At 44.4% G+C, this 24482-nt stretch overlaps 1 protein-coding gene across 11 annotated transcripts in view; it reads left to right on the forward strand.

Annotated features, from left to right (window-relative positions):
- GRAMD1B (GRAM domain containing 1B) overlaps positions 1-24482 on the forward strand; it is a 269620-nt gene that overhangs the window by 71809 nt on the left and 173329 nt on the right. The window lies entirely within an intron of this gene.

Genomic DNA, 24482 nt, shown 5'->3' on the forward strand with positions numbered 1-24482 from the left:
TTGTACCAGCTATTTTTTTTTTTTGCATAGGTTAATGTGGCATCTTGGTAATGCGAGAAGCGTGAGCTTCTCTCACGTGGAGAGTTGGTGCAGGGCCCCATAGAGCAGCTCTACACAGCCTTGGTCAGGACTGGCGCTTCAGGGAATTGTTTTCTGAGCCAAGCCTCTTGCCTGGTGGAGCGCAGGGAGTCCTCACTGGTTCATTGGTACCACAAATCCTACACATTTACTGCGAGACTCTAGGGCTCTGTCTCTTAATGGATTTGTGTTCTTGTGTGGAGCCACTGAGTCAGTGATCACCTTCCCTGGAATTCCTTCTCCCAGTGCGTTCAATTACATTAATCTCAATTCAGTAAGTACTTACCGAATATTTCTGTGAGCTCAGTCTAGTAACAGCTAATGGTGGTGGTGCTGACGAGGGTGTGAGGGAAGGATAGGTAGAGTAAGAGGTTGGGAAGGAAGATGAGAGGACGCTTGCATAAGAAATGAACACCTGGGCACAGTGGCTCATGCCTGTAATCCCAGAACTTTGGGAGGCTGAGACATGTGGATCACTTGAGGTCAGGAGATTGAGACCACTCTGGCCAACATGGTGAAACCCCATCTCTAAAGTACAAAAATTAGCTGGTCGTGGTGGCCAGCTCCTGTAATCCCAGCTACTTGAGAAGCTGAGGCAAGAGAATCACTTGAACCCTGGAGGTGGGGGCTGCAGTGAGCTGAGATTGTGCCAGTGCACTCCAGCTTGGGCAACAGAGTGAGACTCTGTCTCAAAAAAGAAAAAAAAAATGAAGCCCTGCGGGAGCCATCGGAAGACATACTGTGCTGTGTGGTACTGATTGTGCTAGAAAAGAGAGCTCTAGAAGAGGCTGACACCATGACAAATACAGATGGGTAGTAGAAAACAGCAGGAAAGGAATGAGGTTAGGTGCAAAAGACTGGCCGAAGGGAACAATGTAAAGAGTGGCAGGAGAAACAGTAAGAGCTGTGTGTCTTTCCGTGGGGAGACTGAGGAGTGAGATCGGCTGTGCAGAAGATGGGCCCTCTGGGCCATCCAGAGTTTCTCTTTTCTGTTTGCAACAACTGAGCATGGTTCTATCTGCAGGTGCAGATATTAAGCTTTGTTCTAGGGATTTTTGTGGACCCTGGGAATAGCAGTTCTTTCTCTTTGGTTCTTCATCCTGCTACCCTTTTCACGGAGTAGGGGGAAATGGGGCAAGCTTGCTGGGAGCTAACCTTAAACTAAAGTAGTTAGTCAGGCTGGGCGCCGTGGCTCACGCCTGTAATTCCAACACTTGGGGAGGCTGAGGCGGGAGGATCACCTGAGGTCAGGAGTTTGAGATCAGCTTGGCTAACATGGTGAAACCCTGTCTCTACTAAAAATACAAAAAGTAGCCTGACGTGGTGGTGGGTGGCTGTAATCCCAGCTACTCAGGAGGCCAAGACATGAGAATTGCTTGAACCCGGGAGGCAGAGATGCAGTGAGCCAAGACTGTGCCATTTTACTCCAGCTTGGGCAACAAGAGTGAAACTTTGTCTCAAATTAATTAATTAATTAAAATAGTTTGTCACGGCTTACTGGCTTTTCTCTCAAATGTAAAAGAACCTAAAACAGATCTTCTTTTGACCTTGAGATTCTCCCATATATACTGAGGACAAAATATGGTAAAAAGAGCCAGGTGCAATGATACGACCTGTACTCCAGCTACTTGGGTTGTGGTGTGAGGATCACTTGAATCCAAGAGTTCAAGGCTTTAGTGAGCTATGATGGTGCCTGTGAATAGCCACTGTGCTCCAGTCTGGAAAACATGGTGAGATCTGCCCAGCTCTTTAAAAAAAGGTATATATGTTGTGTATGTGTATGTGGGGGTGGGGGGCGGCGGGTGTGTGGATGTGTGTATATACGAAAAGAAAAAGTGTTGCATCCTGGCTAGGATGTGGATGACAGGAGACTTGGTTAGATTTGGGAAGGTATTCCTGGTTTTGAGAGTTATCTAAGTGTGTAGTGGAACCTTAATTTCTGTTAGAGTTGGGGACATATCCTTAAAATTTGGCAGGGTTTTCACCTAAGTGTACTACAGGCTGGTATTTTAAATGTTGGCTTTTGGACAGGAGAAACATATGTATTGGTCAGGCACAGTGGCTCATGCCTGCAATTCCAGCACTTTGGGAGGCCGAGGTGGGCAGATTGCCTGAGCTCAGGAGTTTGCAACCAGCCTGATCAACATGGTGAAACCCTGTCTCTACTAAAAATACAAAAAACTAGCCAGGTGTGGTGGCATGCACCTGTAGTCCCAGCTGCTTGGGAGGATGAGGCAGGAGAATTTCTTGAACCCAGGAGGCGAGGTTGCAGTGATCTGAGATCGTGCCACTGCACTCCAGCCTGGGCAACAAAGCAAGACTCCATCTTCAAAAAAAAAAAAAGAGAGAACATATGTATCTGAAAAGGCAGATTCTGGATTCAAATCCAAATTTGTGTGACTCACATCTACTCTTAACCACTGTTATACTGCCTCCTGTTGGACTCTATTTGGATTGTGTGTAAAACAAAGTCCCATCATTTTTAGGCCTTGAAGTTGAAAGACTTCTTTCCAAGAACAGAAGCAATCCAACGAATAGGTGCTTGTAAATACCAAGTGGCCTGCGAAAGAATTGGTGGTGGGGTGTGGTAGCTCACGCCTGTAATCCCAGTACTTTGGGAGGCCGAGGAGGCAGATCATTTGAGGCCAGGAGCTTGAGACCAGCCTGCCCAACATGACGAAACCCTGTTGCTACTAAAAATACAAAAATTAGCTGGGCATGGTAGTGCACACCTGTAGTTCCAGCTACTCAGGAGGCTGAGGCGCGAGAATTGCTTGAACTCAGTTCAGGGAACGTTGGACTTAATGTCAGAAGACAGCTTTACATTTAAGTTCTATCATCGATTAGCTATGGAGATTAGCTTGAGCATTTCACTTTACCTCCATGAGTTTCACTTTCTTCACATTCAGAAGAGGATATCTGTGGGTTAATGGAAAGTCTCAAGAGCAGCGCATATGAAAATGTTTTGCAAACTTCCTCTTGCTGTTCAAGGGTGAAGGCTTATGTCATTACTCTGTGAGTCTCTCACATGGAATGGATGTTTGCTTAAGAGTATGAGGTTACATACTCACGTGTCCTGGAGCAGCACCTGAGCCTCCTCACACAATTCCGGATTTGGAAATGATGGTTGGAAATTGGCTGTGCTCTGGGCTGGATTAGGGAGGATTAGCATACCAGGTCCAGCATGATGTCTCCACATTCCCCACCCCAAGCCTACCCCTCCAAAACAGAGAAAACAACTTTCTGGCTTGCTATGGAATTCAGTCTGATGTGGTCGAAGTTAAGCAGATGAGTGGGCCATAGCTTGTGAATTTATTTCAATTTTTGTTTGTTTATTTATTTATTTATTTATTTTTGAGACAGAGTCTCGCTCTTTGCCCAGGCTAGAGTGCAATGGTGTGATCTCAGCTCAGTGCAACCACTTCCTGGGTTCAAGCGATTCTCCTGCCTCAGCCTCCTGAGTAGCTAAGATTATAGGCTTGCGCCACCTTGCCTGGCTAATTTTGTAATTTTAGTAGAGACAGGGTGTCTCCATGTTAGTCAGGCTGGTCTCGAACTCTCGGCCTCAGATGATCCGCCTGCCTTGGTCTTCCAAAGTGCTGGGATTATGGGCACAAGTCACCACACCCAGGCTATTTCGTTTTTTTTTTTACTTGTCACAGACTTGAAGCTCAAGCTTGCAGATTTTCACTTAACAAAGTTGAAAATATAAAGAAGATCAGGAGACTCCATTCTTCTTAAACCCTAGGAAGAAAGAAGTGGAAAAAATGGTAGAGATAGCATGGCTTACTAAATTTCCAATATTCACTGAATGCTCCAAGACCAATCATCTTCATCTTTGTATCTTCAGAGCACTGTACCTGACCTCTTACAGTGATCTATAGATCTATAGATGTTTGATGATGATTAATAATGAGTAAATAAATGATTTATTTTTCTCTATTGTTTAAAGGGGAATTCTTTTTATTCATGAGTGTAGGAAAATTTCCAAAAGAAGATGAGTACAGAGGGCTGAATTTTTTAAAACAGGTTTATCAAGACATAATTTATACAATATATAATTCACTTATTTAAAGTACGCAATTCAATGTTTTTTAGTATATTCTCAGCTGTGTACAACCATCACCACAGTCAGTTTTAAAAAACTTCTGTCACCCCACAAGGAAACTCTTACTTTTTAGCTAGCACCTTTGCCCTCTCCATCCCATTTCCCCAGCTCTAGACAACCACTGATCTATAGAGAGCTGAGTTTTGAAGGGGTAACAAATGCCTACAGGTGAAAGCAGTTTGGATATACTGGCTTCAAGATGGATATGGATGATCAAAAGTGATCTTGTTGAGGAATATAGAAAAATAAAGGTGATGAGTCTGACAGATCAAAGGTGATTGATGCCAAAGAGTTTGAATTTCAATGAATCACTCAGTCATCAAGGAGGTATTGAGATCCAATATACAGAGTGCTTCCTAGGCAGAGGAGTCAATTCAATGAAAAGCTATTGCAGATTCTGGAGCTTGGGAAAGACACTCTCAGAGTTGGACTTGAACAACTAGTTTCTGCTGTTCGATGCAGTGGGGAGGAGGTGAAGGCCTGGAGTCTTGCTCTTTCCTTTCAGTGGTCTAACTGCAAAGCATCATCTTAACTACCGTTGAACGTAAGACAGCACAATTTTTTTGTTGGCCATGTCGCCCTCTGAGCTCAGGGAATACTGTAGTCTGAAGCTAATGAGGAAGGCTCTTAGTATTAACACTCACATGTCTTTCTAACTCCCTTGGCCAAAACTGATTGTAGTGATTATTCAGAACTCAAACTGAGGATTGGAACACCTCTCTGAATTGCTAGGTTCAGAAAAGTCAGAAATTGGATAGAGCCTCATCTCCCAGGATGTCTTCTTGTCATCACTCTCTGGAGGGGGAAGGGAAAGCTGATGGCCGGTGAGTGAGTTGGGTGGTGGCTAATTGCAGGCTCTTTCTAGGGGATGCAGAAGCACCTCTCTGTGTCTGCTCAGGGCACCCTTACTGTTGTTATCTTTTGCACCATCTTTTTCCTGGCTATTATGTCCCTTACTCTACATAACATGCCTACCCCATCATGATTGCTCACAGTCTAGAAGGCGGGTGGCTAGAGAGTAGAGGGCCTCAGGGTTTCCACTTAGCTCCATGTCTGACCACTGGTACTGCTGCTCACTGATTGTGCCCAGCCTGCTAGGCTAGGTCATCTCTCTGGTGCCAGCCTAGCTGGTATGTGGTCTGCCTGTAATGAATATACAGCATTGGTATATTTATCTTGATTCTTCGTCTCCTTCCTTTGACCTCTGGAGGGAGACTTGCTTCAGGTTTCAGCTCCATTTCCAGGAGAGCAGGGTGATTTCATGCATCTAAATGCTCTCCCCCTCAGCCTGTCACTATTGGTGAAGCTCCTCTGCTCTCTGTGTGCCCTGCTATGTTTGAGAAGCACAGGAAGTGTGGGAGAGAGAAAACTCACATCCTTCTTAACACAAAAGCAAAGAACAGATGCAAAAGAGACCTGTGAGATTGGTCAGTGGATTAAGTAAGTAATCAGTGCTGGATAGGGTTAACCGGCAAAAACTTCCACCAGATTCATAATTCCTTGAGGGCAGGGACTGGTCTTACTTTGTGCCAAGTTTTCTGCTAAGCAGCCTTAAATACATTTTCACATTTAATCTTCACAACAATGCCTTGGTCCCTCCAGGCAGGTTTTACAGCTGAGGATCCCGAAGTTCAGAGAGTAACACTCTCCTGGTCAAACAGAAGCAAGATTGGGATTTGAACCCTGTCCTGATTCCAAAGCCTCAGCTCATTACAGCTCCACTGTCTTATCCCCACAGGGGCTGGAAGCAGTCGGCCTTCCCATGCTTGAGAATGTGTAGATGTGGAGGGGGAGGTTCTGAAGGAAGGTAGGAATGTGGACTGTCGGGTGGCCATTGAGGAGACGTGTGTGAGGGTTGCGGGAAGCAGAGAGGTGTGAGGATGCTGCTGCTGATGGTCTAGGTGGCCTCCTCCGTGAGAAGCAGCTAGCCCTTAGCTGTAGATGTGGTTTCTAGATTAAAACAATTTGTGGAAACTGAGATGGTAGAGATGGAACCCTGTGGGCTGATTTCATACTGGCCAGCTTCCTCTGTGGGAGTTGGTATTTTGAAAATTTCCGTGGTGGTTATGCACTCAGAGGGTGCCAGTTACATATCAGGCAAGGGGCTGGTATGAACATGGGTCAGATGCACAAGTGATCATTTTGCCCTAGTTGGTGCGTTTCTCCCAGGTATTATGTATCCTCCAGTTGCTATGCTGGTCACTGATAATTGCTTCTAGGGTAACGCAGAAGTTAGGGAGTCTGAATGGCTAAGCTGCCAGTGGGGAATTTTCTTCCTGACCCCAGTGGACACACTGCTGGCCATGAAGCAGGTGTTTAGCTGGAGCCAAGGCTGGCCCGAGAGCCTGGAGGTGGTTGCTGGGTTGCCTGCTGTGTGTACAAGAGCTTGATAAAGCCTGAGGGTTGTTCCTGGGGCCTTTATTTCCTTGAGATTCTTTTCTCCATAGTGGATATCAGCATGGTGACTTGCCAAGGGCTGCTGTGCCTGGTGTGAAGAGGGGCACAGCTTCTCATTGACTTGGGGGTTGGGAGTCTATGGGCTCTTCCTCTGTGACTGGAGCCTTGAAGGAACTGTCCTCTCAGAGGAGAGGTAAAGCTTCTCTCGGGGATTCAGAACAGAAAATCAAATGTGGGTTTTTGAGCGGGAGAAGAGAAGCAGGGTGGTGATGCCTCAGCTGGTGAGGAGATGTCAGGCAGTAGCCGGCCACCCCATACCACCATAGGCGACAAACTCCTAAAGATACTCCTTTTTGCCAGGCGCGGTGGCTCAAGCCTGTAATCCCAGCACTTTGGGAGGCTGAGGCGGGTGGATCATGAGGTCAGGAGATCGAGACCATCCTGGTCAACACGGTGAAACCCAGTCTCTACTAAAAATACAAAAAATTAGCTGGGCATGGTGGCGCGTACCTGTAATCCCAGCTACTCAGGAGGCTGAGGCAGGAGAATTGCCTGAACCCAGGAGGTGGAGGTTGCGGTGAGCCAAGATCGCGCCATTGCACTCCAGCCTGGGTAACAAGAGCGAAACTCTGTCTCAAAAACAAAACAAAACAAAACAAAACAAAAAGATACTCCTTTTTAAAAAGATCCTTTTTGTTTTCAGACCACATGTCTGGATTTTCTTTTCTTTTCTTTTTTTTTTTTTTTTGCATTTTAGGTTTTGGGGTAGATATGAAGGACATGCAAGATTGTTGCATAGGTACACACATGGCAGTGGGGTTTGCTGCCTTCCTTCCCCTCACCTGTATCTGTAATTTCTCCCCATGCTATCTCTTCCCACCTCCCCACCCCTCCGTCCCTCCCCTGGATTTTCAATTCACATATTATACTATAGCTCAAAATCCTTACTAGGAAATGTGGTCATACTTTTAGTCCCTTTGTGGAAAAAGGGAGGAATAAAGAAAACCGTAGATTTTTCCTTTAAGGCCCTGACACAACAAGTTAGTCAAAGGGTATGAAGCCCTTCTGTGTCCTCTGCACATACTCGAGCTGAGATGAGACTCCATTTCTCCAACCCTGATCTGTACATGAGATGGAGAAATGAGATGACCAGGCACTTCACAGAAGCAGTGCGGGGTCAGAGCTGAAACTCAGACCTCTGACCTGAAACCTCCACCAGTTTCTAACAGACCTGTCGTATCTCTGCAGCCGCAGCCTCATTCTTTTTAAGTTCTCTCCCTCTCAGCACATCACTGTGGTCAAGCCTGTTTCCCCACCCAGCCTGGTGCCTCTTCCCTCCACCATCTGACCACAGTGATTTTTCAGTCTTGCTGCTTCTGGTTGGTGAGTTTATCCAGGAAATGATGGAGCTGAGGGGGAGGACTAGAAAAATAATAAACAACCTATTTGGTTTTTGCCCTTCTTTTTGCAGCCATAGAAAAATGATTTTCTTAGAAGTGGGGGCCCAGTTTGGGGATGGTAACCCTTACAATATTTGCCCCAGCAATTAGGAAAGGTAATGGATAGTTTAGTGACACATTTTTGAGACTCTCCAAGAGTATACAAGCTTGTTGTCTTAAAAAAAAATTAAAAGAAAATTTAGTGCATGTACTGCCGAAGTAAACACAAAAAATCATTTTTTATGTTGTAAAAGTCAATGCGGCTGGGTGCAGTGGCTCACGCCTATAATCCTGGTACTTTGGGAGGCCAAGGCGGGCAGATTACCTGAGGTCAGCAGTTCAAGACCAGCCTGGCCAACATGCTGAAACCCTGTCTCTACTAAAATACAAAAATTAGCTGAGCCTGATGGCAGATGCCTGTAATCCCAGCTACTCAGGAGGCTGAGACAGGGAATTGCTTGAAGCCAGGAGACAGTGGTTGCTGTGAGCCAAGATCATGCCACTGCATTCCAACCTGGGTGGCTGAGCAAGACTCTGTCTCAAAAGAAAAAAAAAAAAGTCAGCATATTGTATCTAATAAAATAGGTAGTTAATTATAAAGTTTTGGATAGTAGGAAAGAGGAAAATATAATTTTACCATGTTAACCCAATTATTAGGGGGTATATTGGTCTGTTTGTGTGGCTGTAAAGTAACACCTGAGACTAGGTAACTCACACACAAAAGAGGTTTATTTGGCTCAGGGTTCTGCTGGCTGCATGAGAAGCATGGTGAACTATCTGCTTCTGACTTCAGGAAGCTTCCATTCATGGTGGAAAGCAAATGAAGGATGATATGGTTTGGCTGTGTCCCCACCCAATTCAGTCTCGTCTTGAATTCTCACGTGTTATAGGAGGGACCTGGTGGGAGGTAACTGAATGATAAGGGCAAGTTTTTCCCATGCCGTTCTCAGGATAGTGAATAAGTCCCCTGAAATCTGATGGTTTTAAAAATGGGAGTTTCCAAAACAAACAAACAAACAAATGGGAGTTTCCTTGCACAAGCTCTATTCTCTTGTCTGCCACCACATGAGATGTGCCTTTCACCTTCCACCATGATTGTGAGACCTCCCCAGCCATGTGAAACTGTAAGTCCAATAAACCTCTTTCTTCTGTAAATTTCCCAGTCTCAGGAATATCTTTATCAGCAGTGTGAAAGTGAACTAATACAGGGTAGCAGGCTTGTCACATGGTGAGAAGTGGCAAGGAAGAGAGGTGAGGGTGCCAGGCTCTTTCTAACAACCAGATCTTGCAAGAACTAAGAATGAGAACTCACTCACTCTTGAAAGAATGGCACCAAGTCTTTCATGGGAGATCCTCCCCCACAACCCAAACACCTCCCACTAGGTCCTCCTCCAACACTGGGGACAAAATTTTAGCATGTGGGCCAGGTGTGGTGGTTCACACCTGTAACCTAGCAATTTGGGAGGCCAAGGCAGGAGGATTGCCACTTGAGTTGAGGAGTTGGAGGCCAGCCTGGACAACGTAGTGACCCCTTCTCTACAAAAAAATTAAGAAATTAGCCAGGGCCAGGCATGGTGGCTCACACCTGTAATCCCAGCACTTTGGGAAGCCAAGAAAGGAAGACTGCTTGAGCCTAGGAGTTTGAGACTAGCCTGGGCAACACAGTGAAACCTCCATCACTATTATAAAAGAAAAAAAAGAGGCCAGGCGTGGTGGCTCAGGCCTGTAATCCTAGCACTTTGGGAGGCCAAGGTAGGTGGATCACCTGAGGTCAAAAGTTCAAGACCAGCCTGGCCATCATGGTGAAACCCCATCTTTAAATAAATAAATAAATAAATAAATAAATAAATAAATAAATAAGAAAAAATATAGCCAAGCACGGTGGCACATACCTGAAGTCCCAGCTACTTGAGAGGCTGAGGTGGGAAGATCATTTGAGCCTGGGAGGTTGAGGCTGCAGTGAGCCATGATCATGCCACTGCACTCCAGCCTGGGCAACAGAGTGAGACCCTATCTGAAAAGAGAGAGAGAAAAAAGTCAACATGACACTTGGAGGGGAGAAATATCCCAGTTATATCAAGGGTAGATTTGGTGTATTATCTCCTGGCGTTTTTTTCTCATTCAGATTTTCCATTTATTTGAGAGACTTCTTTTTTCTTCTGTACCTTGCACTTCTAGAAGGTAAGGGAGAGCGTTGGTCCATGTGTTGAGGATAGAGAAATTAAAGGAAAGACCAAACTGTTTTTTCTTTCTCATACACTCAACACAGAACATGACTGTGACCAAATATGGGAGTTTTCTCCCCACCCACCAAGCAGTTCTCCAGTGGACACAAACTGGGTGTCTTATAACTCAATTTAATTCTGACACTTTCTGCCTGGAGATAGTGTCAGATTCCACAGGTTCAGGGCTCAGTCCCACAAGACTGCCCCCACTTCAGATGCCAATCACGAGTTACAGCTATCTCTACTTTTTATTTTTTTTCTCTTTTGGTAGGTCACATCTGAGACCTAAACTTCTGACTAACCAACTATAAACCAGAGTTCCTGACTTCCTTTTAGGGTTCAATTAATTTACTCAAGCCATTACTGGAAAGGGGTCCCGATCTAGTCCCGAAGATAGTGTTCTTGGATCTCAAACGAGAAGGAACTCAGGGCGAGTACACAGTGCAAAGTGAAAGCAAGTTTATTAAGAAAGTAAAGGAAGGCTGGGTGCGGTGTCTCATGCCTGTAATCCCAGCACTTTGGGAGGCCAAGGCAGGTGGATCACTTGAGGTCTAGAGTTCAAGACCAGCCTGGCTAACATGGTGAAACCTCGTCTGTACTAAAAATACAAAAATTAGCCAGATGTGGTGGCAGGCACCTGCCGTCTCACTACTCGGGAGGCTGAGGTAGGAGAACTGCTTGAACCCAGGAGGCGGAAGTTGCAGTGAGCTGAGATTGTGCCACTGCACTCCAGCTGAGTGACAAAGCGAGACTCTGTCTCAAAAAAGGAAAAAAACATAAAGGAATGGAAGAATGGCTACTCTTTTTATAGTTATTTCTGTTTTTTCTTTTTCTTTTCTTTTCTTTTCTTTTTTTTTTTTTTTTGAGACAGAATTTTGCTCTCATCCAGGCTGGAGTGCAGTGGCACGATCTCAGCTCACTGCAACCTCCACCTTCCAATTTCAAGCAATTCTCCTGTGTAGCTCAAACATGGCAGGATTACAGGTACCTGCCACCATGGCCAGCTAATTTTTGTATTTTGAGTAAAGACAGGGTTTCACCATGTTGGCTACACTGGGCTCGCACTCCTGGCTTAGTGATATGCCCACCTCGACCTCCTAAAGCGCTGGGATTACAGGTGTGAGCCACTGCACCCGGCCCAGTTATTTTTTGAGTATATGCTAAACAAGGGGTGAATTATTCATGCCTCTTCTTTTTAGACGATATAGGGTGATTTCCTGACACTGCCATGGCATTTGTAAACTGTCATGGGGCTGGTGGGAGTACAGCAGTGAGGATGACTAGAGGTCACTTCTCATTGCCATCTTGGTTTTGGTGGGTTTTAGTCAGCTTCTTTGTTGCAGCCTGTCTTATCAGCAAGGTCTTCATGACCTGTATCTTGTGCCAACCTCCTGTCTCACTCTGTGACTAAGAATGCCTTGACTTACTGGGAATGTAGCCCAGCAGGTCTTAACCTTATTTTACCAAGCCCCTATTTAAGATGGAGTTGCTCTTGAGGGTTTGAATGCCTCTGATAGAGCTGCTCCCAGAATTCAGGGAATACTTATGTTTATCAGCTCATAATAAAAGATATTATCAAGGATGCAGATCAATAATGAGATGCAGAGGTACATAGGTGTCAATGAAAGAAGCTAAACTCTGTAAAATATTTGAAGAGGTCTATTCTGAGTCAAATACAAGTAACCCAAGGCACAGTCCAAGGCACCAAGAGGTTCTGAGAACGTGTGTGCAAAGTGGTTGGGTTACAGCTTGGTTTTACACATTTTAGGGAGACGTAAGACAGCCATCAATACATGTGAGGAATACATCGGTTTAGTCCAGAAAGGTGGGACAACTTGAAGCTGCGGGATGGAGCGGCGGGGTTGGGGGGCAGGTAGTGTTACAGGTCATAGGTGGATTCAAAGATTTTCTGATTGGCAACTCAGAAAATAGTTAAGTTATTATCTAAAACCTGGAATCATTAGAAAAGAGTGTCTGGGTTAAGATAAGGGGTTGTGGAGACCAAAGTTCTTACTATGTAGATGAAGTCTCCTGCATGGCTGCCCTTAGAGACAGTAGATAGTCAGTGTTTTGTATTCAGACCTTTAAAAAGTGCTAGACTTTCAGTTAATCTCTTCAGGATTAGGAAGGTCTGGAAGAGCAAAAATCTAGTCATGTTAATAGAGATTCTTTACAGATGCGAGTTTTCCCCCACAAAAGATGGCTTTGCAGGGCCATTTCAAAATATAGCAAAGAAACATATTTTGAGGTAAAATATTTCAATTTCCTTCTTTATCTATCATGCTGCTATGCTAGAGTCAGGTTGGAAATGTGATATCTTATTGCTACAGTGTCTGTTTTGTCACTCTTAAGATCTCTGTTTTGGCCAGGCGTGGTGGCTTATACCTATAATCCCAGCACTTTGGGAGGCTGAAGTAGGAGGATCACTTGAGCCTGGGAGGTGAAGGCTGCAGTGAGCTGTGACTGTACCACTGCACTCTAGCTTGGGTGATAGAGCGAGACTCTGTCTCAAAAAAATTAAAAAAAGATTATGTTTTCATGTTAAAGCTGGTCAGTTGTGTCTGAACTCCACAGGGAGGAGAGTATAATGAGTCATGTTTGAGCCCCCACTTCTTTTCATGGTCTGAATTAGTTTTTTTGGTTTCTTTGGGTCTCGTTGGGTCTCCTAAAGCAGGGTTCATTCAGTCAGTTGGGGGGTTTAGAATTTTAGTTTTGGTTTACATAGGGTAAGGTGTTTCAGGGGGTTAGATGGGGCATGGATCTCCCATGCTCACCCTGAACGCGTCACCCTCCCAACACCTGCACGAGTTCAGCAACCCAGAAACTCAGCAAAGCTCCGTGTCTACGAGTATTTATAGTGCTCATCTCCAGCCAGACCTCCCCTTCTCTTTTCCTGGAAGTTTGTGGGTGGAGCTGAGAGATCCAAACTTCCCTTCTATCCCTGTGGTCACTTGGTCTTTCTTGGTTCTTCTGGCCCCATCTTGAGGCTCCCCACAGGCAGTATCCTAAGTCAGTTCCTTAGCATAAACTCAGGTGTTATCCATGGAGCTCATTATGAATAACAAGAGACATTTCTGTCACTCAGGGAAGTCCAAGGGTTTTAGGAGTTCTGGGACAAGAACCAGGAAAAGACCAAATATATTTCATGTCATATTACAGGAAGTCTGTGAAATAAGGAGGAAGATAAATTTCGGAAGCAGTATTTCTAGAGAAGGATCAGGCTGAGATGCTCCCGCAAGGCAGGAAGAGTGCCATCAGGTGTTTCTGCCTCTTAACCTTGTGCTGTTCTTTTGACCCCAGGAATGTCAGTGAGTGCCAGGCTGATCCCTTGGAGCAATCTGCACTCATTTTCTGGTTGGGTCATTACACCTCGGAGGTCTTTCTGACCTTTTTGTTGATTATCAGGGTTGGATGGAATGCACCGTAAAGGTTACTCTGTACTGGATAGAGCTTATTCTGGAACAGTTTGCCCTTAACTTGGGTGACAACATGTGTTTTCTCCACCAGTGTCTAGGATGAACCACATCTTCCTGACCTGAAAATCTCACTTTAAAAACAGAAGACCCTGGGGCCGGGCGCACTGGCTCATGCCTGTAATCCCAGAACTTTGGGAGGCCGAGGCTGGCAGATCACTTTAGGTCAGGAGTTTGAAACCAGCCTGGCTAACATGGCAAAACCCCGTCTCTACCACAAAATATAAAAATTAGCCAAGTGTGGTGGCGTGTGCCCGTAGTCCCAGCTACTTGGGAGGCTGAGGTGGGAGAATTGCTTTAACCCAAGAGGTAGAGGTTGCAGTAAGCTGAGATGGTGCCAGTGTACTTCAGCCTGGGCAACAGAGTGACACTTGTCTCAAAAAAATAAAAATAAAATAAAACACAAAACAAACAGCAACAACAACAACAACAACAACAACAAACAACCCCAGGAAACAGGATTGGTTGCACTGTCTTTCTTGGTAATGCTTTTCATGTTTTCAAGACATACTACTAGGAAAGTTCTACCTAAGATCTAACTGAAATCCCCCACAGTACAATCCGAACTCATTTTCTCTTGTTTTGTTTTTAGTGAAGATGGAAGAATACCTGGTAGGTCTTTATTCTTGAGAATATTTCTCCTAAGACTCAGTGTTGCTCAACTTGGCCTGTTGCTTCCAGATTCCGAGGAATGTCCAGGCTTTGTACTAGCAATTCCTTGAACCTCAGTGGTTCTCTATTAGGGTCTGTGGGCCTCTGTGGACTTTTTTTTTAACTATTTTTTTTAGATGGAATCTCCCTTTGTCACCCAGGCTGAGTGCAGTGACATGATCTCGGCTCAGGGCAACCTCCACCTCCCAGGTTCAGGTGAGTCTCCCACCTCAGCCTACTGAGTAGCTGGGATTACAGGTGTGCGCCACCAAGCCCGGCTAATTTTTGTATTTTTAGTTGAGATGGGGTTTCATCACGTTGGCCAGCCTAATCTTGAACTCCTGATCTTGGGTCATCCCTTTGCCTTGGCCTCCCAAAGTGCTGAGATTAGAGGTATGAGCCACCATGTCTGGCCCTCTGTAGACTTCTTGGAAGAATTTTCAGTCACTGTCAGCCATGTTATGTTAGAACGCAGGGCTGTCTTCGAGGTAAGCAGAGAGGACTGTGGCCTACCTATTCAGAAAGTTCTCAGAACACTGAAAATTTCTCTCTCTCTGAAGTGCCTTCTCCATGCTGGGATTGCCTCTTAACATGCCTTTTGCTTCACTGTCAGAAAGATGCAACTGAAAATGTAGATAACTCAGGAGAGGTAATTCTCACAAGTCAACAGATGCTTGTTGTGCACTTACTGGAAACCTGGTGCTGTGTGCTGTGTGCTTCGGATACAAAAATGGATACAAGCTGGGCATGGTGGTGGGTGCCTGTAGTCCCAGCCACTCCGGAGGCCCAGGTGGGAGGATAACTTGAGCCCAGGGAGTTTGAGGCCAGCCTGGGTGACAGAGGAAGACCCTGCCTCAAAAAAAAAAAAAAAAACAGGGAAGGAAGGAGAGACAGAGGGAAGGAAGGAAGGGAAGGGAAGAGAAGAAAATAAAAAAGAATAGAAGCCTACAAATACCTTTCTATTGGGGAGTTCCTAGTTGAGTGTGCATGAGATTGATTTGTAAAAGTTTATTTCAGTGGAATATGGCATTCAGACTAAAGCATGAAAAAAAAATCGGCCTACGGACAGGATCTGCTGGGTGGGAGAGGAGAAGAGGGGCTTAGGGCCTTGATTTTACCAAATCTTCACCTTATTTCACACACACCCAGCTACCACCTGTCAGCACCTGTTTCTCTCAGACAGACAGGTCTCTCAGAGAATCCAGTCATCCCAGTGGGTGGGATTTGTGAAATTTCAACCTTGAGAAAACTGAGAAGTCCAGGGCCTTGATGCTGGTCAGTGACAGAGATGCACCTAGAATACAGGTCTCCAGCAACCAGACCAAGCGTTCAGTTTCTCAGGGAGCCCATCTTTGTCCAGGAAGGAGCTGTATCTTCAGGCAGTGAGTCATGACACTCAGGCTGGCCCCCTCATTCTGTGGGGACCGGGTAATAGTTTTTCCTAGGACGACTGCCCCAGCACCAGTCCTAGAGACAGGCTCTGGTTCTGCTAATTTTCTTGCTCTGTGATCCTCAGCAGGTTACTTACTCTTTCTGGGTTTCAGTGAGATTATAAAATGGAGAGTATACATTTCTGTTTCTTCTTGTTGGGAAAAATTAAGTGTAAGTGTCTAAAGCTAATGCATTGATTAGTTTGTAAAAGCAAAGCCATTTTTGCCCATCTATGAGGCCTCTGAGTCCGCTTCTCCGATTAGTGGAAGCTGGAGTGGTGGTTTATTGCTTCTTTGGTTATTTATGAGATGTTGCTGTTCTGATCTATTGAGGGTGCTGAAAAGCTGCCTATAAACCTAGTTTGTTTGTTTGTTTGTTTTTTAACTTTCCACAATAGTTACCTTAACCTAGTGTTTATAGTTTAAGGGCTGCTCTCATCATGTGTCCCTTCAGTGTTGGCCTGCTTAAGATTCTGACTCCAGGCTTCTTCTTTTATATATAATTAAAAAAAAAAATAGAGACAGGGTCTTGTTATGATGCCCAGGTTGGTCTTAAACTGCAGGACTCAAGCAGTCCTCCTGCCTTGGCCTCCCAAAGTGCTGGTCTTCCAGGTGTGATCCACAAAGCCTGGCCCCAGGTTTCTTCTTACTTCTTTTCTCCTTTTCCTCCTTTTGCCCTCCCTCTTGCTCTCTCTCACACCCTCTTCTTTCTACTTCTTCTTCCTTATTTTTAAGGCAGTCTTGCTCTGTTGTCCAGGCTGGGGTTCAGTGGCTCAGTCTCGTCTCACTGCAACCTTCGCCTCCTGGGTGCAAGCGATTCTTGTGTGTGTGCCACCATGCCCAGCTAATTTTTGTATTTTTGGTAGAGATGGGGTTTTGCCATGTTGGCCAGGCTGGTCTCATACTCTTGGTTTCAAGTGATCTGCCCACTTGGCTTCTCAAGTGCTGGGATTACAGGTGTGAGCCACCGTGCCTGGCTTCCTCTTTCTACTTCCAAATCCATATACTGTCCTTGGGCGATTTCATCCATTCTCTTGGCTTTAATTATTCCTGTCTGAGACCTCATATTTTTCCTGAGCCCGAGGCTTATACCTACAACTGACTAATGGGCATTTCCACTGGGATGTTCTTCAAAACTCAGCTTGTCTTTTTGTAATTGAACTCATTATTTTCCCCTTCAAACCAGTTCTCTTCATTCTGTTTCTTACACTGGGGCTTGGTGCTTTTCGATTTCACAAAGCTTCTCTCCTTCTAAACCAAACATTCCTCAAGCCTGCCTTCTCAGCTCCAGCACCATAGCCAACTCTCACGTGTATGACACAAGCATCCTGACTCCATCACAGCCCCCGTCCTGTGGGTCTTCACTCTGCAGCCAGAAGGGTCTTCATGACCTCACTTCTCTTCCCCTCCTGCTTCATCCACCTGCTGCTTCTGTGCGCTCTGCCCCAGCCAGTTTGACCTTTTAGTTGCTTGAATGGGATGCTCTCTTATTTCCAGGTTTCATTGACATTGTTCCGTCAGACAGAATTCCTTTTTTATAACATTGACCTACTTTGCCACCGTAAAGCCTTCTCCTTTGTTTAGTTAGCCTTCCTCTAGGGAATATTTCTTGACTCACGTCTTCATTATGTCTGTGTTTCTGAAGCATCCTGCACTGAAGTGTGATTACGTGCTCACATCATATCCTTTATTAGATCCTACCACCGAAGGTAGAGTTTATTTTATTCGGTGTTTGTTTTTTTAGTTCCTGCTAAGCTCTCTGCATGGAACATAGTAGGAGCTCAGTAAACATGTGTTTAGGGAATGAATAAATAATCAAATGATGAAAGCGTCTAAGGAAATTCAGTTTTCATGGAATTCTATAATAAATCATTTTGCAAAGCAAGAAGTCCTCTTGAAGCTGAATAATTACCCCTTCGTATGCCACTTATGTAAATTTGTACTATTATGTATTGGGTTGTGTCTTTTTCTTAAGTTTGTTGGTTTCTGTTCTGATTTTAATTGTGTTCTGTGTCTTTAGTAAGTGCCCAGAGAGCAGACATTGCATTTTTTTTTTTCTTTTTTCTTTTTTTGAGAGTCTCACTGTGACCCAGGCTGGAGATTGCTGCTGAGATCTTGACTCACTGCAGCCTTAACATGTTGATCTCCTGAATATCTGGATCTACAGATGCATGCCACCATGCCTGGTTAATTTTTTTTTTTTTTTTTTTTTGAGACAGAGTCTAACTCTGTCACCCAAGCTGGAACACAGGGGTATAATCATGGCTTACTGAAGCCTCAACCTCCCAGGCTCAAGTGATCCTCCTGCCTCAGCCTTCTGAGTAGCTGGGACTTACAGGCAGAGGCCACTATGCTCTGCTAATTTTTTCTACCTTTTGTGGATACAGGATCCTGCTATGTTGCCTAGGCTGGTCCTGAGCTTCTAGACTCAAGGGATCCTCCTGCTTCAGCCTCCCAATGTATTGGATTACAAGCATGAGCCACCATGCCTGACCCAGAAACTGCCTTTCTTCTAAAGGTAGTCTCTATTCAGGGGAGCCAAACTTGGGGTTGGTAGGTGGAGAGGGATCAGTCTTTCCCAAAATGAGGCTTCAGAGAGCACGAACATATTGGGAGCAATATTTTGTCTGATGGTGGATCCTGGGCCCTGATATAGTCTACAAACAGCAGTTAGGTATTTTCCTCCACCAAAGACCCATAACAGTTTTGAAGAGCATTTATTTTTGGAACTGTAGTTGCCATGGTAACACAATACTTTTTCTCATCTCTGATATCAGGTCAGGGCAACAGTTGTTCCTCCTGCAGGAGAAGATGATTTTGGAATATACGCATTTTTCCACTCTCCCCACCACCACCAACTAATCCAACAAACATTTATTGAACATGTACTACATGCCAGATACTGTTCCTAACACCAGAAACAATAGTGAACAAAGTAGTTTCTGCTCTACAAAGGCTTATCTAGTGAGGTAGAGCGATTGTCAGCAAATTATCAGTGCAATATCGGTTCCTATTTGTTTCAAAGCAAATTATTTGGCCACATTACTGAAAGGGAATTGGTTTGTTTTCTAAAATTTGGAAATCAAGAGTTGTAAAAGAAGTGTCTTCTACCCTGCTTTGAAGAGTGACGTGAGAGAGGGGAGGAGCTGGTGGCTGAATGTGGGAAGCTGACTGTCTTCCCATTGACAGTGAGACTTCACTGGAGTTGGTGTGGACACTTTGGAATGCACATGCATTTGTTGCTCTGACATCATGTAAGACCTTGGGAGATGACAGGATTAAGCTGGCTCTCTCTGCAGCTGTCAGATGCCAAAGCTGTTGTTCTCCTGGTGTTGGTGGGACTCTCTTGACACTAACAGAAGCCAAGAGCCAAAGAGCTGCCAGAAATGGCTCTTTGCTATCCAGTGCAATGACAGCCTGGAAAGCAGGTAGGGAATGCCATTTATTGAGCTACCATAGAGTGTGGAACTGTGAACTGGGCTTTAAGAAGGAAGAGAGGAAAGAGGGGATACTGATACCTGCCGTTGGGAGAATTCCATCAGAGTGACAGAATGGCACTCACATGGACACAAATGAAATGATGCAGACAATAGCAATTTATCACGATCTAACTCTGGGTAGCACTTTAATTAATTTGGGTAACACTTTACCTTTTCAAAGCAATTTACCAGGCCATGGGCTCTCCCAAGGAAGGGACAGAGTATAATTATTCTTTGTAATTGCTGTAGCACTTACCACAATGCCTGGCACACACCAGGCTGTCCAGTGACAAGCTTCTGGCATGAAAATCTATTACCTCATTTGTTCCTGCATCCTATGGGGCAGATGTAATGAGTATGCCGACCTGGCACTTAAGGAAATGGGGACTCTGAAATACGCCCACATCCATACAGCTAAGTAATGCTAGAAACCAGACTCAAAAAGAGGTTGTGTCATTGTCACTTTTAATTTAGTCCCCTTTCTTTTTTGTACCATACATGTATGCATCTGACATTATACTGAGGCTATGGATACATGCTGGCAGCGTGGGTAATTAAAATCCACAGGAAATGAAACATAAAGACCAAACACTTTAACTAGCAGTTTCAGCATGCCTCCACTGTTTGAAAGCAGCAGCTTCTGTGAAAAGCTTTCACTGGATTGTACCTCCCCTGCTCCCTTCCCATTTGGAGGGACACATTACACATTCAGGCTGCCAGAGAGAGGGGAGTCCAAATCCCACCAGCACTTGTTGCGTGGCTGCTATGTGCTGGCCATGAGATGTGGCTGGCTTCTTCTCTTGAAGGATTTAGTCTGGTTACTTATTGTTCATTCATTTGTTCAACAGCAGATTTTTTTATTTTTATTTTTAAAAAATAGAGACGGGGTTTCACCATGTTGGTTAGGCTGGTCTTGAACTCCTGACCTGGTGGTGATCTGCCCACCTCGGCCTCCCAAAGTGCTGGGATTACAGGTGTGAGCCACCACGCCCGGCCCAGATTTTTTTTTTTAAGACAGGGTGTTGTTCTGTCACCCAGGCTGGAGTGCAGTGGCGTGATTGTAGCTCACTGCAGCCTCTAACTCCTGGGCTTAAGTGATTCTTTTGCCTTGACCTCCTGAGTACAGGCATGTGTCACCATGCCTAGTTAGTTTTTTAGATTTTTATAGAGACAGGGTCTCACTATGGTTTCCAGGCTAGTCTTGAACTCTCGGCCTCAAGCTGTCCTCCTTCCTTGGCCTCGTAAAAGGTTGGATTACAGATTCAAGCCACTGCACCCATTCCGACAGCTGATTTTTATTGGCCATCAGTGAGGCAATCAGTGCAAATTATTGTGAACAAATGTAAAATTTTAAAGTGTGATGATCAAGTCCAACAGAGCTTAAAGAAAAAACATAATAAAAATATGACAAGTGCATCTAAGGAGAGGACAGCAGTAACTGTTACGTTTGGTAATCCTGGCAATTAGCCAGATCTTATGAAGGACTTTTTTTTTCTAGTAGAAGATCTTCCTTGGCTGGGAGTTGTGGCTCTCACGCCTGTAATCCCAGCACTTTGGGAAGCTGAGGTGGGTAGATCACCTGAGGTCACGAGTTCGAGACCAGCCTGGCCAACATGGTGAAACCCTATCTCTACTAAAAATACAAAAATTAGCCAGGCATGATAGTGGGTCACTGTAATTCCAACTACTTGGGAGGCTGAGGCAGGAGAATTGCTTGAATCCAGGAGGTGGAGGTTGCAGTGAGCAGAGACGGCGCCATTGCACTCCAGCCTGGGTGACAGAGTGAGACTTGGTCTCAATAAAAAAAAGAAGACCTTCCTTAATAAATGGAGTTGGATGGGCATTTCGTCTTAGGAAAACAGAAGCAATTTACTCTCAATATGGGGTCTACTTCATTCATTTCACAAAATAGACACAGATGCCTGGGGCTTTGTTGACTGAGGAATTCTGGCCATGGCCTTTTGCTTCTCTTCTCCCTTTGTGCTAGATGTAGAACCATCAGACTTCCCTTTCGAAGAATGGGTAGGGAAATGAAGGTTCAGTCTTGTGTTTCACAGTTACCATTGAAGTAAATAATTCAGTATTTAGATATTTTTTGAGTTACTATCAGTGCATTTTTCTGACCTTGTTCCCCATAGTCATGGAGAATCTAGAGGCCTAGAACATTTTACCCTAATTGACAACTAGTTTAAGGCCTCTTTGGGTGGCTAGTTTGGAAATGACTCATATTCATGGTCTTGATCAGTTCAATAGTATCCTTAGAAGGTTAAGAAGAAACAATTGGCAGTACGCAAATAACTCCAAATCCCTAATCCAGTTTAAACAGACAAATACAGGAGAATATATACATGCAGACACATAAATGTTTTCTAATAAATGTATGTATATATCTAATACACATAAATATATATTAAATATAAGTATTTATGTATATACAGGTATATTTATTTATTTACTTTATTTTATTTTATTTACTTTTGAGATGGAATTTCACTCTGTTGCCCAGGCTGGAGTGCAGTGGCACGATCTCAGCTCACTGCAACTTCCACCTCCCAGGTTCAAGTGATTCTTCTGCCTCAGCCTCCCAAGTAATTGGGACTACAGGCACCAGCCACCACGCCTGGTGAATTTTTTTGTGTTTTTAGTAGAAGTGGGGTTTCACCATGTTAGCCAGGATGGTCATGATTTCCTTGTGATCTGCCCACCTTGGCTTCCCAAAGTGCTGGGATTACAAGTGTGAGCCATTGCAACTGGTCCTATGTTTTTTTTTTTTTTTGAGAGGAGTTTTGCTCTTGTTGCCCAGGCTGGAGTGCAGTGGCATGATCTTGGCTCACTACAACCTCCACCTCCCAGGTTCAAGCGATTCTCCTGCCTCAGCCTCCCGAGTAGCTGGGATTACAGGCATGCACCACCATGCCCGGCTAATTTTGTATTTTTAGTAGAGACGGGATTTCGCCACGTTGGACAGGCTGGTTTTGAACTCCTGACCTCAAGTGATCCACCCGCCTTGGCCTCTCAAAGTGCTGGGATTACAGGCATGAGGCACTATGCCTGGCCCCTATTTTTTTTTAATTGAGACAGAGTCTCACTCTGTCATCCAGGCTAGAGTGCAGTGGCACAGTCCTGGCTCACTGCAACCTTTGCCTCCTGGGTTCAAGCAATTCTTGTGTCTCAGCCTCCCGAGTAGCAGAAATTACAGGCGCATGCCACCATGTTCAGCTAATTTTTGTATTTTTAGTAGAGACTGGGGTTTGCTATGTTGGCCAGGCTGGTCTCAAACTCCTGACCTCAAGTAATCCTCCCTCCTCAGCCTCCTAAAAGTACAGAAATGAGCCACTGTGTCCTGCAATATATAGGTACATATTTTTTAAACTTGGATGTTCCCGAGGGCAGCCTAAGTACTTTTTGGTCCTGGAAGATTGACTCAAATTTCAGAAAGAAATTTTAATTTGCCTGCTGCATATGATACTTGTTTTAATATCAGCAATTATTAGGCTCAAACCTGTCTACCTCAGGGAGAGTTCCGGACCTTGCCTGTTTTATTATAGGGGAGGACAAAGTAAACCCAAAGATGGCTGAGTAATGGAGCATCTGAAGTCACGGGTTGCTACTGATTGTGAATTTGAGGGTGATCAGGGACAGCTGAGAAACAGAAATGTGTTTCTATTTCTTCCAAGGCTCTGTATATTTGTAAAATTCTATTGATAATGGCCTGTGCTGACACTGTTCCTCACCTATCTGCACCTCTAGCAAGGCCAGGGTAGATACCTTTCCAGCAGCTGAGTGTGATTTTTATCCCAGTAATAATTTCAGTCATGCGTCCATAAAGTAAAATTCCAGCCTGGAGCAAACATTTTTTCCTTGGGCAGCTTTGCATCATCAGTTTCCTCTTACATACATTGGTGGTCATAATACCTACCTTGAAGACTGGTTTGCAGATGAAATAATAAAGATAAGGCGCCTCTCTAATTTCCTGACATCCTGTAGGTACTCACTTTCTGGTTATTTCCTTTGTTTCTCTCCCTCTTAAATTTAAGAGCAGGAGGTGTTTTCACATGGGTGTCATTTGTGGGCCAAGCTTATCTGATCTGATAAAACAACCTGGGGCTTGCGGTTGTTTTTTCATCATTGCCAGGCACCTTGGCTTAGTCATTTGGGGTTGGCAGACCTGGAAAAGACAGTGGTGTAGAGAGTAGTTAGAGCTGTGTGTGATCGGCCAAGGCAGGCTCTATTGTCTCTCAGTATTTCCTGGTGCACTTTTGGAAACTGTTCTGCCCTTCTCATGGTTAAGGGCGGGGGGTGGGGGGTGAGTAACTAACCGTGGGGATGTTCTGTATATCTTGCCTCATGCTGAATTTCCTATAAAATGGCTTTGTGAATCTTTGCTGTCAGCTTAAGCAGCACTGCCACCAGGCTCTGTGGAGGGCCCTAAGTGGATAGGGGGCAGCAGTATCTTCCAAATTTGAAATGACTGACATTGAGGTATAATTAGGGGAGAAGATGCTCCTGGTGCTACTGAGAAGATACAGAGTGAGAACTTTTCTCAGGAAAGTGTGAGGTTGTAAAGAAGAACCAAGGTAAGATTTAAAGATAGCCTCTGAGAGACAGGAGGCATATTTGGGAATAGGATTGGTTTCATGTGTCCCTTGAAATGCTTATTCCATCTTTAGTGAGGCTGTATTTGTGAGACTAGGTACATGGAATTCTTACGTTTAAAGAAATGCTTTAACTTGTTATGTCTAAATTATATTTTATGAGCACTTAGTCTTTTACTAGTTTTGTGATGTTTTATCCCCATCAACATCAAGGACAAATATTGTTTGAATATGTATTTCATGTAAGATGTATAAGACCCCTATTTAATATTTAGGAAAGAAGGGAATTAAATAATTAAGTCTATTTTTCTCCCAGCATATAGAGATGAGAGGAAAAAATATTTGATTAATCTATAATCTTTGTTTTTATTCTGACTTGGTAGAGATTTCTTAGGATGTACTAAAATCAAAACAAATTTCACTAGAATGTTATTTATATTTTTATTTTTTATTTTATAGAGACATGGGCTTTGCTATGTTGCCCTAGCTGGTCTTGAACTCCTGAGCTCAAGCCATCTACCCTTCTCAGACTTCCAAAGTGCTAGGATTAAACATCTGAGCCACCCCTCATCCAAACTTCACTAGAATCTGCTTGTGAATTCCTCTT

This window comes from Saimiri boliviensis, chromosome 6 (genome assembly GCF_048565385.1).
Source record: "Saimiri boliviensis isolate mSaiBol1 chromosome 6, mSaiBol1.pri, whole genome shotgun sequence".
NCBI classification, from domain to species: Eukaryota; Metazoa; Chordata; class Mammalia; order Primates; family Cebidae; genus Saimiri; species Saimiri boliviensis.